Below are 15214 nucleotides of genomic sequence, written 5' to 3' on the forward strand. Positions count from 1 at the left end.
GTTATAACCAGTGGAACACATAGTCCGATCGTGAATGGGAGCCCCTTCAGTGTTTCTTGTTACATCCGAACGTTAGGAATTTAGATAGATCTTTCTAGATTGTCCGTTTACTAAATGTTGAAAAATTGGACGTCTAGTTCCCCGTCGGGCAATAAATTGATATAAAATAAATACAAGAATATAAATAAACAAGAATTGAAAGTATCGCCCAAGAAAACATTGAAGAAATCTCCGCTATGACAGAAACACTGATAGTTATTTATCGTGATTGATGGTCTAAGATTATTGTCTTTACCATGTCTTTCCTGCAGATGTTATTCGTTTAATGCTTCACAATTTATTTCCGTCGACACTCAAGCAGATGTCTTATTGACAAATGATTATCTTTTGAAGATTTTCGTTGAAGATACTCTTAAAATGATCAAAAGTTACGAGCGCTCAAAAAAGTTTTAAATGATGACATGTGGACAGGTTCATTCGAGAAAGCTGAGTTTGTTATATAAAATAATCATGTATTATCATAATATGCATAGCTCTGTTTATCAAAGCACCAAATGTCCGCCTATTATAGCTTAAAAGAACATTTATATCAATATTAATATCTGAATTAATATAACATTTTTTTAAGGTGGATGTTCTTATCTGTGAAATGGGTTCTTAATTTGCAGTATTGTGATAACACAATTAAATATTGTCCGTCATGTGGGGCAATAACTCTTGCTTGAAACCACCATAATCAGTATACCATTTTTGTCACACGAATCTGTAGCAAAAATACAACAAACAGATTAAAACATTCTATGCCATGTCTACCTGCCTTGAGTATAGATTTAAATACTCTTTGTAACAGTTTTTTTTTTACTTTAATAGGTACGTTTTGAGACCAGAACAACCTCGAATGAGAAGTTTCATTAAATAACTGCAGTGAAATGTCATACAAAACCCACTAATGATTATCAATATTTAAACACAGCTTGATGGACGATGGACTGTGTATAATAACCACCATCTAACAGCTAAAGCTATCCACTGTCAACCGCTTTTTTGGGATATTGATTATGAAGCCCTTATACCTACATTTATTATTAGCTGGTATACCACAATGCGATGTCTTGTCGTTTCAAGATTTCATTTACCCCCAACCTTATTTTCTGAATTGTTCGTGCAAAAACATATAAGGATAAAGTGTTGAACAAATCTAAGAAACATCTGGTCAGCTTAAAACCTAAATTACATGCTGAAATGAGAATCAAGTTGTTTTGGGGATGACAAACCCTTTTTGCACAAAATACATACGTAAGGTTTAAACACTAGAAATATTTTTTTGATAAGATATTTGGCTTACATATTTATCTCGACAATAAGGAGAATGAAAAAAGAGCTGTTTTACACACCCCGGTGTCGGTGTCGGTGGCTGAGTAAAGTTTTTTTTTTGCTGAACCCGTCCGTTCAATTCAAACATATTGATTAATTTGTGATGACCTTCACCAAACTAAGTTATACAACTCTATAATAACAATATGATAGTCAAAAACCTTTCATGAAAGCAATGTTGTGTTTATAGCCACCAGTGTATTCATTTAACTAATGATCGATTGACCAATACTTTTGGTGAGCCCGATCAAGCAAATACCGTTGTTCTCATACCATCCATGGATGTATTTTTTGCGCCAGAAAGATCTACCTTCTGGAATATTTTTTTTTTTTTTAGAAAAGGTTTTTCATCCAGTGTTTAGATGGTTGTTCGATGTTTGTCTGCTGTCGGCTTTAGCAGTTTTCATGGTGTTATGGTTTCGTTAGAGTATTAACTTCATATATCAGGCTTAAATCTTCTTTGTAGCTGGCGTTTTCAGTCTACGTTTGCCGTACTCGGCAATCACTAGTGGAATACAGCCAGAACTGTGCTAGACAAATTATGTTTTTTTCTTATCCGAATAGATGTTGCTTTATGACCATCAATAAGGTTTTGCTAAAACCGTATGTTGCCTTGTTTGTATCAGGCTGATTTGTTGTATTGTTGTTTTGATTGAATTTGAATATTTGTTTGTTTTAATACAGACGGTGTTATCATGAAATCAGTGCACTTATCAATTGCGTTAACATATTTTAAATGCAACTAAACTGTGATCTCTAGTCAGTATAATTATTATTCAATTTCAATGGTAGATTTTAGATTAAACTAAAAAAAATCTTGTCTTTATGTATTACTTTCCAAAAGCAAACATTCTGATTAAGATCTCCGCTGCTTCATACAAAATGGGAACCCTTTTCATTTTCTGCCACTGATGTATGCGAGTATGCTTTATTAGGATACCAGTATTTAATGTTTACTGAGTCTCATTTGTTCAATACGATCACAATTTGTAACGTACAATGTTGATAAAGCCCATCAAACGGATTTTAATTAAATTGAAAAGTGCTGGGAAATCAATAGCAATTATTATGTCAGTAGCATGTTTCAGTAGTCATTGTATTACTTACTCAGTTGAATTTAGATACAACAGAAGTCACGATTCGAAGTTTCGAATGTAAAATATAACACGACATAAAGTTTGGGTAGCTTTTCTTCGTAATATTTTAACCAAGAAAATAAAACATCCTTGTTAGGTGTATATAATTCAGCTACGTCTACAACCATGATGTACGGATGCCTATGCCACGGTCCAGTGTTGGATTTGGGGAGATCCAAGCAACTTCGGACCGGTTTGGTTCACGCAAATACACTCGCTCAAGTGTATTAGAAGATGCATGCACACTGTAAAGAACGCTTTATTGTCAGGTTTCACATACAATGTATATCTGAATGAAACTCTGAATAAGTTATAAATGTCTTGAATTTAAAATCAGTTTCAACTCAGTTTTGTTGTAACGAAGCTTATGGGTAATGTTTTGAAGAAACTCAGGATTTCTGTTTTATTATATGCCAGTTTAAAAAAAAACACGTCCAGTGCCTTGCCCGCTCAATAACTCTAAAAGCCTTTTTCTATTCATCCTTACATGGTGATAACGTGTATGGTATACTATATTGGACGCTCAAGTCACTCGATAATAATCGCAATTTAATTATGGAAATTATCTGAAATTTGTCAGAATCTGTATGGGCATAATATGTTTGTCCGGTTTGATAACCAGCCAAGTTGCCCAGGGTTATAATTTCAAACACTTTTCACCAAACTTTGTGCCCTAACCTGGTAGAGGTCTTTTTGTGGCAGTTGCTAAAGAGCTTAGTTATACTTATTTTCTATAGTTTCAAGGCGTCGCTGGTGCGGACTTCTCTAACAGTGAATACTCAGTAATCTCTGAAAGGGTAATATTTTAAATCAAATAACTAGCAGCCATACTGGCTATACTGGTTTTGTTAAGATTGTAGTGTTCATTATGTGTTATATGCGTGGTTGTATATTGTCATATTTGAATAAAAAACTGAGACAAATTTTTCAGTTTTGATAAATGTTGTCAGGTAAAAGTAAGTTTTCATCTAAAGTCCTCACTCACTCACTCACTCACTCACTCACTCACTCACTCACTCACTCACTCACTCACTCACTCACTCACTCACTCACTCACTCACTCACTCACTCACTCACTCACTCTCACTCACTCACTCACTCACTCACTCACTCACTCACTCACTCACTCACTCACTCACTCACTCACTCACTCACTCACTCACTCACTCACTCACTTTTTTCTAATCTGCGACGTTCCTTAATTACACATGCATTTAGCACTATCTACTTAATGTTTTGGTCACTTTCTACTTAAAGCACCGAGCACTATCTGGGCACTTTCTACTGAATAACAATATCTTCTCAAAGCACTGGCCACTAGCTTGTTACTTTCTACTAGAATTAATTGTATGTTTCATATCTTTTTTCCAGAATCTAGCAGAAATTAACAGAGAACCTATTTTGCATGAACCAGAATTTGAAAATACCTGCATACACAATGTGAATGGATTTATTTCCTTGATATAATGGTATGAGAGCCATAGTGAGTCAATGAAAAGAGAAACAAAATTACAGCTGAGTATAATGATGCCAAACATACATGTGGTAAAATGAAATTATGGTTCCAGAAATACATCATCAGTAGGATTTATTTAAGTAATTGATGAAGTGCAAATGTACATTCTCACGGTATTAAGATACATGTGTGCCATTATGTTTACCGATATCACTGGTGCTGCAGAAGACGCAATTGCTGAGAACGATTCCTCAAGTTAAAGGTTGTGGTTTACAAGCCAATGTCCGAGAAAGTGTACATATGACAAATGACAGCTCTCCCTCGCCCCCTCGCTCGCCACAATATTTCATCAAACAAGTTTCTATACACTGTGGACTGCTCCGGAAAAAAACACATTTAACAGCTTGCCTGAAAACACCGAAGTTTTTTTCATCGCTAATAATACATTTTGAATATTTAAATCATTGCCCAAATCATATTCTTTATTATATGGAGATATGTCAAATAGTTCATTCGATTTTTTGCTCAATATCCTCAATTGAAATATTTGAACTTAAAAAGAAATTCACTTAAAGCATTATCAAGTGTTAACAAATTAGATCATTTACTAACATTAGATCTGAGTTTAAATGACCTAGAATATATTTTTTCTGACAGATTTTTGGGATTGAAGAACCTGAAATTATTAGACTTATCATTTAATCACCAGAAAACTATTGATTCCACATGGTTTTCATCCATGTATGAACTACGATAACTTGATTTATCTCATAATGAAATTGTGCAAATAGAAATGAACTCATTTCAAAATCTTGAAAATCTCAATTTACTTAATTTATCACATAACAGAATCAGATTAATTGAACACTCTGCTTTCATGGTTTTGAAAAGTCTCCTTGTTCTTGATCTGGGTACCAATTATCTTCCATTTGTGCCAACAATAAAACTGAAATCAACTTTTTTACTGAAGAAAGTTTCATTGAATGGAAACCTAATACATAATTTGCATTCTGGAGATTTCAACAGCATCAGTGTAATTTCCCTCACTCTTGCCTTTATGATCAAGTTGACAGTTGTGGTAAAGATTTCTTTTCAAACCTGCAATAACCAATCTGGAGATGCACGACAACCCAAAACTTATGTTTTATATATGGGAATGCATTCAAAAACGTTCCCAAGCTCAAGACCCTGTACTTCCACAACAATAGGCTGTCGGCATTGCCCTCGGGATTGCCCCGGGCCGTTCCAAGCCCCCAGGATGCCCACCTGTATCACAATTCTATGCGCTGTGATTGCAATGCCCCTTGGATCAGAGATTTGGTGGAGGTAGCCAAAGAACACAATTTTAGTAAGCTTTTCAGTCATCCAAACTTCATCGAATGTGCTTACCCTGTAAATGTAACTGGCTTGTCATTACCCAAAATTGACGAAAGTCAGTTATAAAGAGTATGTGCTCCAATGATACGTCCATTTAACGAGAACTAAACTCTTAGATTATGGCGAGGAGCTCCGGCTTGAGTGCCACTTAAAGGGGCACCATAACTCCTATGGCTCTTGACTAATGGATCAGAAATCTCAAGCAGTACTTCCAGTAGAAAATTAGAAATCATAGACACGTTTGCTTTAGTTGTTCGCTTCCTCAGTGTAAAAGACTGGTACGTATGAGTGTAAAGCGAGGAATGAAGTAGGGTTTGACATCAGCTCCACAAAGGTCACCGTCACAAACAAGCCCGTGAGGCTCGTGCTGATGAATCTCTCGGTCGACTATATTTCTCTCACATGGAATGGAAACCAACACAACTCAATGAGTAGACAATCAAACTCACTCACCCTTACTATAAGTGTTGTGTTGTCTATGTGTATGATACTGAATATTACAAACCAGACTGTAAGACGTTTGCAACCAAGAGCAAATACCTATACCTGACCGAGAAAATCATAGCAGGTGTGTGTACAGCACTTGGCATAACCAGGCATAACCATGGCAATAAGGTGCATGCATGGTGACTCTAGTGCGCAAGTTTTGTATCCACCACAAGGATTATGAGTTGCCATTTGGGGCAGAGGATGAGTCAGAGGGGATACACATTTCGCTCCAGAACGTGTACCAGCCGCTGTCCACACCTCTCTGCTACTCCAAAACTTCACTCCTAACCACACATACAAGCAAATCCAACTTCGATGATTATTGATTGACTACTTAAATGGATTGGCAAAATGTTTCCATACAAGGAAACATATTAAATAACTATATGAGACAGCAAGATATGGTTTATACATCACATTTTCTGAAATTTACAAGTACACTCAAAACAGGAATGACTATAAAAACACGCGCTCTAAATCGTGTATTTTGAATACAGTGTACTTAGTCATTGAAGTAATGCAATCAAACTATTAATCGCGTTTTATACGTCTCTTTTGATACTGCTTTTCATGATTGTACCACATTATCTCTTATTGTAAATCATCAACTGTATAACAAATAAAAAGTAAAAAAATATTATACAAACTTTGAAACTATACATGATTTCATTCTTTATTTCGCGGAGTTGTTAAACGTAAACAAATAAAAACACATACTTTAAGAATATCAGGAAATGAAATGCATCCTGCTGCAGGAGAGTGATGTCATGTCATAAATGCTCGAAATTTATTTCCCTATGTCATTTCGTATAACGTGATTGAATGGAAATACTGGAAAATTAAAAACATTTACACACCTATTCTCCTGTAGCATTAGGCAGGACAAAGCGGCTGCAGATGGCCTATTGATTGGACGTTATTATGTACTATGAGCGTACTTTTAATGTCATCGTTTCTCGTGTCTCGAGCAATTATGAAATAAAAACAAAAGTCCGAAACAATATTATTGATACAGTGTACTCGAGTAAGCAATAAAATTTCCATCACTGATCAAAGTAAATGCCAGTAAAACAATTGTTTTGAAATCTTCCTGTTCGGAACTATGCTTACTGTGTGGGCCTCTGGAGAAATGCTATGATATAATGTATATGAATTATTCATCGAAGCCTGTAACAGACTCTGTAACAGCCATCATTTTAATTTCAAAATTGAAGACAAACATAATAAGGTTATCGCCATGAACATATATTATGTATGCATGATAGTGGGGTAATTTTCATCAAATTAAAACCTTTATTGGTTTTGTGAACTGTACTTAAATAAGTATTTTACATGATGTTAAATGAATACAATTATGGGCTAAGCCTTAAATATATTAAGTACTAACTTTTTGTTAGCTACATACTTGTTCACGAAATAACACTTCAACTTGTAGTTTACAAGAGTGGTATCAATAAACGTATAGTTTAAAAAAGGGTTTAATTTCATATTCACTGCCATGTCCACTATAGAGGTTGACATAAAACTGCGATGACATGATAACAGTCATCTGTTATATGACACAGACAACAGGCATGATACATTATATTTCATCATACATCAAGTACGTTTAAAAAGCTTTGGAATAACTTCTTTCCAGAATAGAAACAGACAGCTTTGCACCTCGCAGTTTACTGAGAGGAACATTTGTAAATGTACTTTTATGTCACTTTAACACGTATAAAGTAACAGTAAAATGCTGTTCCTGTCAATTTCTTTTGAAACCATCGATACGCCAAATATGCTCAAATCAAGCTCTATGACAGTTTATCAAGAAAACGGGGTGGTCGCATTTAATTAGCTTCCATTGTTTCTATCAGATATATTACTGTACAGCAAACTTTGTTTGTAATTGTCGGAATGCTGCAATATGATTTTCTTGTAATTTTAATGAGTGACCCGTTCTCAACATAATTTTATGACAAGAAAAGTAGAATTGAGTTTGTATGATCAAAATCCTGGAAGAAAGATGGCCAAAGTTTTGCAACTTTTTGCAGAAGTGGTAGACAATGTGTAATAAGTTGAAAATTGATATTTTTAATTCTAATTATTAGGCTCTTATATTTAGGATCTAAGAAATAAGCTATTTGAATTTTACAACGAAGCCAGTCTGCATTTTACTAGCTTGCAGGGTTTTGTAATTAAATAATGGTTTAAGCATATGTTCTATTTAAAGTTATTGTATCAAGTTTCAATTGATGTTTAAAATGTTGGTTTTTCAGATTTCATTTTCACAGACTTTAAAAGTTTGTTTATATTCGTGATAATTAGAAGATTTATATGGAATTCTGGTTCCCATATTGTGAGTCAAATTTTGGATTAAGAAAAAAATATTTTAATAAGACTGTTATATGTAGAAAAGTAGGTAATTTTGAAATGATTTTGAATCCATTCATTTTTTCTATGATATTATTTGTTTCTTAAAAGTATGAGAAATGTGTATTCTATATTTTGTGTTAATCCTTAGCTTTAGTGAACCTTATGAAAGTGATCCGATTTATCCGAATGATATAAGATTGACGTATCAATAACACGCAGTATATGTTGTTTTAGATCTCTTTACAAGCTAGATGTATCAGTTACAACAGGCTTGTAAGAAAATTGAGGAAAAAACACCTACTGATTTGATTGAAAAAACAACACGCTTGAATCTTTATAAAAACATGAAATTATTTAATATGTAATTGGTTCAATACAATACATGTTATCATGAGTATAAGGAAAACGTTTTACGCTTTGACAGAAAAGTGTTTGATATTTTAATGCTTGTGTTTGAAAACTTATGTGTAAAACTATTAAAACAAGCTCAGTAGCCAGAAGCTGAAATACACACTACATATCACAAACAATAACTATGGAACAATATCACAAAACTCCTCAAACAACACAGTGCATGTATACTATGTAAAAAACTAGGTATGTGTATCAAGGATTGTTAGGAACCGCCTTGCAAAGGTCAGTAAAATGTAAATTTACTGGGGGGTTAAACCAGTTTACGTGCACAAACCTCGCTCTTATCCTAACAATCCTGAATAAAGAAAAACACGTAATTTTTTTATCAAATATGTATTGCCTTGAGGTAACCTGCCAATAAAACAAATTATGATAAACCCCACGTACTTCAAGGATTAGAGATCCCAACTTCATCTGCAGACTAAGGAATACAATTCAGAGAACCTTATGCAAACTCTTTTCAATGATCCAGTTATTGTTTGAAACTTTGAGCATCACACACAGTTTGCCTCAGAATAAATTGTTTTAAGACTGTGCGATCATAGAGTTTCATAATAAAAAGCATCATTGTAGTAAAACTGGAAACAAGTTAAGAAATTATTATTAAAAATAAAACGACGTGAATTAGTTAAACATTTCTTCCAAGAATTTAGTTTGAAAATCTCATATTAAACTTACTACTTACAGTGTAGCCACTGCAATAATCAAGTTTGCTGAAACCATGATCATGCATTTACTGCGTTTTGTAATAGTTACATAAGTTATATTGGTGTTCAAATCATACCATATTACGCAGATGTTGAATTTTCTTCTGTTTTGTGAAAGGTAAATTTCATCTTTTACTGATTTTGAATTTATTAACTCTGTTACATTTTACCGTTATAGTTATTTCCTTCTGTCTGTGTTATACCATCCATTTAATCCAATTTGATATAATCCAGAAACAAACCATTAATTCATCATTGTGGATAAATCATAGCGTAACACTATTTCCTGCTGTTAAGACGTATTTACAGAGCATCGATATTGCATGGAGTTATCACTTCCATCAGTTAATCTATAACTTGTTCACTAAATGTTTGCACTACCTTTGAAATATCAAGATATCCTTGTTCAGACGGCAACATCTTTCTCTGTCGGCAATGCTTTCAATAAAATACAGCTCTCGACAATATTCAGCCTAAAAAACATATTTTGTTTGCTCACATTTGTGATGGGAACTGCATTAGTTCGTATTGATATTAGCCAAGATGGAAAGAGTACTTGGCTTTAGAAGTGTCAGTCAGTATATATTGAATTATACATATAGTGATACAGATGACTTGTTTTCTTTATATTCTCTGTTAAGGCAACCTTATTCAATTTCCTAGAGTAAACGCTTCCAGAAGCGATGTATGTGAAGAACTGTTTTGTCTGGAAAGTAGTAAGAACATCAATCATGTGTGCTTATATAGTTAAGGTGACCAACCAGCACTGGACGAGTCCATCTTTAATATCGACGTCATACATCCTAAAATAATCAATAGTAAATGGTAATGTCTAGACCTTTGAGCTTCAAAATCTCCATTGGTTAGGTTTTATGTCGTTAAATGTCCTCCATTCTAGAACTTATTAATATTTTCCACGTTTAAAACGGTTTAATGTTTTTTTTGTAAAAATAAGAAAAAAAAGAACCGAGCATTTTCGTTCATAGCAGAATCAATTTAAACCCTTACCATGTTTTTACGACATTAGAGACTAAGAGCCAAATCCTTCCTCTGCTCGAAAATACAGGAATCTAATATCTGTATAAAGTACGATACACATAAGTAATGAGAAATTTAATGTCACATGTAAAGATACTTTAAAGATTATGAACCGAGAGAAGGAGAAAGTGAGATTTTTCCTCAGATCTATCATACACCTTACAATATTTTTTATTAATATTTAAACAGTCTTGTATTAAACTGGAGCTGGGTTATTTAACTGTTGCCTTTGTATGGTTCTGGTATTGCTCTTAATAGTGGTCGTATAGATATTGGAGTATTGCATGCGCGGCTGTCAAGCATATCTTGGCAACAACATGTGTATACACTATAAATTGTTGAATCGAACGGGGATGATCTATTTGTGTCTTAATATTTGTGATATGTCCAGGTTTATATCGTGCTTTTACAAATGATTTAGTATTTTGTGCTTTAAGTATTTCGTCAGAGTATTGCTATTTAAATTTACTGAACACGAATTTCAGGCTTTTCATAGAAAGAATCAACAACTATCTTGTTCCTTTCTCCGTTTTATGACGTTTTTTTTGAGCGCAACATTGAAGCATATTTTCAAGAAATGAAAATAAAGTACCATTCATGAAAACTAATATTTGTATTATATTGCATTTTCAATTATTGTAGTTTTATATTCCCCTGCATTCGTACTTATACGATGCATTGTTGACAGATGATAAGAAATGTGTAAAAACACACTTCTATTTTGAGGATGCACTGTTGATCTGGAACGTTACGTGGTAAACGTGTTGTTATAGAAAATATGCGCACAAAAGAAAGGCCTCACGCTAGCTTTTATGATTATGAAACCTTTCTGCTAATCTGACTGAAAGGAAAACAACCCTTTTTTACTTTCATGTATTATCAGTTTATAAGTGCTATTAACTGACCAAACTGTTATTCAAGTACTATTTCATTTCACCGATAAAGAAATATACACTTTATTTGTTAGTGGGTGTAGTTTATTGGGATTCAATTACCATTGCCGTCGATGAAATCGATCATATAGATACTGCATATTTCATCCTTTTGATATCATTTATGAATCGAATGTATCTTACAAGATGTATTTACTTTGTTTGTTTTAGGCATCTAAAAAGAATCATGAAAGAATGAGCAGTTTGTTTTGTCCACTTCTCCTTCTGTGGTGACATAAACGGGGTTCTAAAAACAGTCGCAGACCGATTGCTGGTTATTACCCAGCCGAGAACGCCACTGGATACATGGTCACCGATGAAGTCCTGCCGAGACGGATGTGCCTTACTGGTTCGTCATTGTCTTATCTGAACATGTACGGTTCTTTATTCCATTAATACATATCATGAACTTCAAATAATTGTGATCTTGCATTTTCATTCGTGGCCTTTTCATTTTAAGTGACATCTGAACGTCATGAAATTCCCCCAAAATATTTTAAGATTTTGTCATCATCAATTCTGATTTCGAACCCTGATTCTTGATGCCAATGAAAGCCCTTTTCCTTTAATGCCGCCCATACATGAAATGAGTTGCTATATTGTTTTCTAGTGTTTGATGTTGAATTAATCTCGTTAGTTCAATACCACCAACACAATTGCCAATTCAGGATCTGAACAATGTTGATAAAGCTCTACCGATAAAACGGTCTTTAATTAAGCTGAAAACTGTTGGGTAATCAATAGCAATTATTATGTCATTAGGATTTGTATTTGTATTTTTCACTTATCATGTGAGTTCTTCATACAAACGTTATCACGTTAGTTTAATTGTTCATAAAATACATTAATGTAACTGTCATTGAAGAGTTTTGATGCTTTTGTAATAAATGGATATTTTAATATACTTAAATTGTTTCGTGTTCGCATGACTTGGAACTCTTGTTGCGGATGGGCTATGGAATCTCTTATTGTTCGACCATAAGCTTAACATATTTAAAAGTTATGGTAAGAAAATAATTTAAATTTATTTCGATACACACTGTCAAAACACTTTACCTTGATAATACTTTTTGAAATGTGACACAGGATAATTTTCTTTTTTATCTTTTCATTTATGAACTTAAGCCTTTTTTAGAAAAAGAATTAATTTGACACAGATCATATGAATCGTAATGGGAAATAATATAGATATTCGTGTTCAATAGTTTGAACTGCAAACTTGCACAAAGAACAAACAATTGTCATAATTCATTGTTCGATAATATTCTACAACCACTGATTCCCTTTAAAACCATTACAGAATCCTTAAACACTGGTGAATTATTTATCGTATCGACACCGTCTGTAAAACTTATGGACACGGCAATGTGATATTTTATATACCTGATGTTAGTTTATTTCCATCATTTGCCTATAAAATTCATCTTGTAATATTTACACCTCAAATTCCATTCTTTAAATGAACTGCCTTTCGGCAATTGCGGTGATCATCCGATGAACGCAACATCTTTGGATATGTTCGGATCGCATAACAATATACATGAAATTTATTGATATTGTTATTGTTTGTATTGTGTCAGCAGGTCCCGTAAAAATAAATAAACATTTTAAAAAACGTTAATTTATTATATGTTAAATGTATTGTTGCCATAACTGTTTCAATCTTATTTTTTTAATAATGATTCCAAGTGGTTGATATTTTCCCGTGTTATTGTGACGGCATTTGATAAAACGTTTCCGGTTACAGTCGGGTCTATCTATTTACAATAGGGTAAGAAAGGATTACTGAAAGGTTTTCTTAAACAAACTGAAGTGTTTTTTACAATTTCTTAGTGAAATAATGCACTATTAGTGTAAATATAAGTGTAATATTCGGACTCCCCACACTTTGACCAGCCGTATTGCGTTCAAACCCCGATAATGACATCAATCCCGCAATGTCTTAAATAATGTTATAAATATATATATATAGTATTCAGCTAGGTCATAACTGTAATGAGCAATCGGAACAATGGTAGTATATGGACGGATTTACAATCTCATAATTAATTTAATTTAGAGCCTCTGCAAGTAGATCGCTTAGTATTAAACTCAAACACGTAAGCTTAATACGGATAGCACATTAAGAATAACATTACTAAATATGATAATTGTTCGTTGTATGAACATCTTTTTCTAATGCACCGGCATCCACCAGAGGTTGGTTCTGACTCTGAATACGTGACAGTCTTTGGCGCCTTCCTTTCAACCATGTGATTCATGTTCTCGTTGGCGTTAGTACTTTGCACATGGGCTAGAATTTCCAACATACTCTCATTTGTGTACCTGAAAATTGAATCATTGCATATTGTAATTTAACGTTTAGTCATCAATGCGACTTTTAAGTGACTCGACCGTGTTTTTAGACAAAATGTTTTCCCGGTATAGCATCTGAAAACACTAATGTTATAATTATATTACTCTATGATATCTATATAGCAGAACAGTTGTTATAGCATAAAAAAGTATTTTGATTTAGTGGGGTTCGTACTCCCGCCATTATAGTCAAAAAGAAAAATAGAAAACATCCGGCTAGTCCACACGGCCACGGGAACTTTAACAAATGCTGGATATGTTGACCTATTAAGGATACATTGATAACATCACGTGATAATGTCAATCAACGAATCACGCAACACCATAGCCGTGATAAATTTTCAATCGCATTATTAACACAAATGAAAATTGTGGTCTTCAAAGACGATATTTGAGCGAGTCACTTTAATGATTAGATTTAATACTGTTCGATTAAAAATAAAAGCCTTTTTTTCACGAGTCTTGATGGCTAAAATTAACATCAAACATTTCAGGTTTGAATAAACTTCGTTTTACGAAACTGATTATCATTATTATTATAACTATCATTTGCATGACCCCTGCTACAAAAATGAAGAACACGTAAAATGTGTAAGACATATATAGTGCGTACCCGTGTATCACGTTCTGGAAATCTTTTCTCAATTCGGGACCCTGCAGTATGTGCGCCTGTCGGTAATTCTCGTCCCTTAGAGACTTACACCAGGTTGGGCTGCACGAGGAATGTTCATTGAACATGTGGGAGGGCAGGGCGTCTAAACTGGTCTTTATTCCATGCGTGCTGCCCTTATTTTGACTTATTCCATAAGAGAAGCATTTCTGAATATGGGCAATATTATTGTTTGATAATGATTTGTGTTTTGATTTTAGCTTATACAATTCATTTCCGAAATTTTTGACAATATGATTTTTATCATTTGATTTTTTAAGTTCTGGAAATAAAGACCGCTTGACGCGAGTAAAAGTGGTTGAATCTCCGTCCATTGTTAACCGTTCGATATTCAACCCCTTTTGTTTCACTTCCTGTAAACAGGTAGATGTAAGAAAGGGCTCCATCGCTTTTGACGAGCCATTCCAGTTTTTTCTACATGAATGAAGTTTTGCTTTTATTTTATTCCTTTTCGCTACCTTGCATGTCCTGCAAGTTTTTTTAGCAACTGAGTATGAAACACACTTTTTTGTGAGTTTTCCAATAACAGTAACGTGTCCTGCAAATACATGTAAAATACAGATTAGAATATAATGCAAATATACGGGATAACTAACTCAGACCTATGCTCAAGACATCATATGTTTAAAATATTACATCAAACTTTAAATATACATGTTTCTCAGATTTTATATAAAGATACAGTTTTATGCGTTATAAATAATTACCGGACAAACTATTGGAGCCTCTTTTTTGCCAGGCCCCATCTGCAGAGACATCCGTTTCAACATGATCACCAGTTGGATCCCTAAAATCATATGTGTAAAAGTAGTACTTTGTATAGACTGTTTGCCACTTGTGCGTGTGTTTGTGGCTGGAGGGGGGCTGGTGGGGGTCTGTGGGTTCATACAGCCTCATATATACAATAA

The sequence above is a fragment of the Mya arenaria genome, chromosome 14 (genome assembly GCF_026914265.1).
Source record: "Mya arenaria isolate MELC-2E11 chromosome 14, ASM2691426v1".
Classification (NCBI taxonomy): domain Eukaryota; kingdom Metazoa; phylum Mollusca; class Bivalvia; order Myida; family Myidae; genus Mya; species Mya arenaria.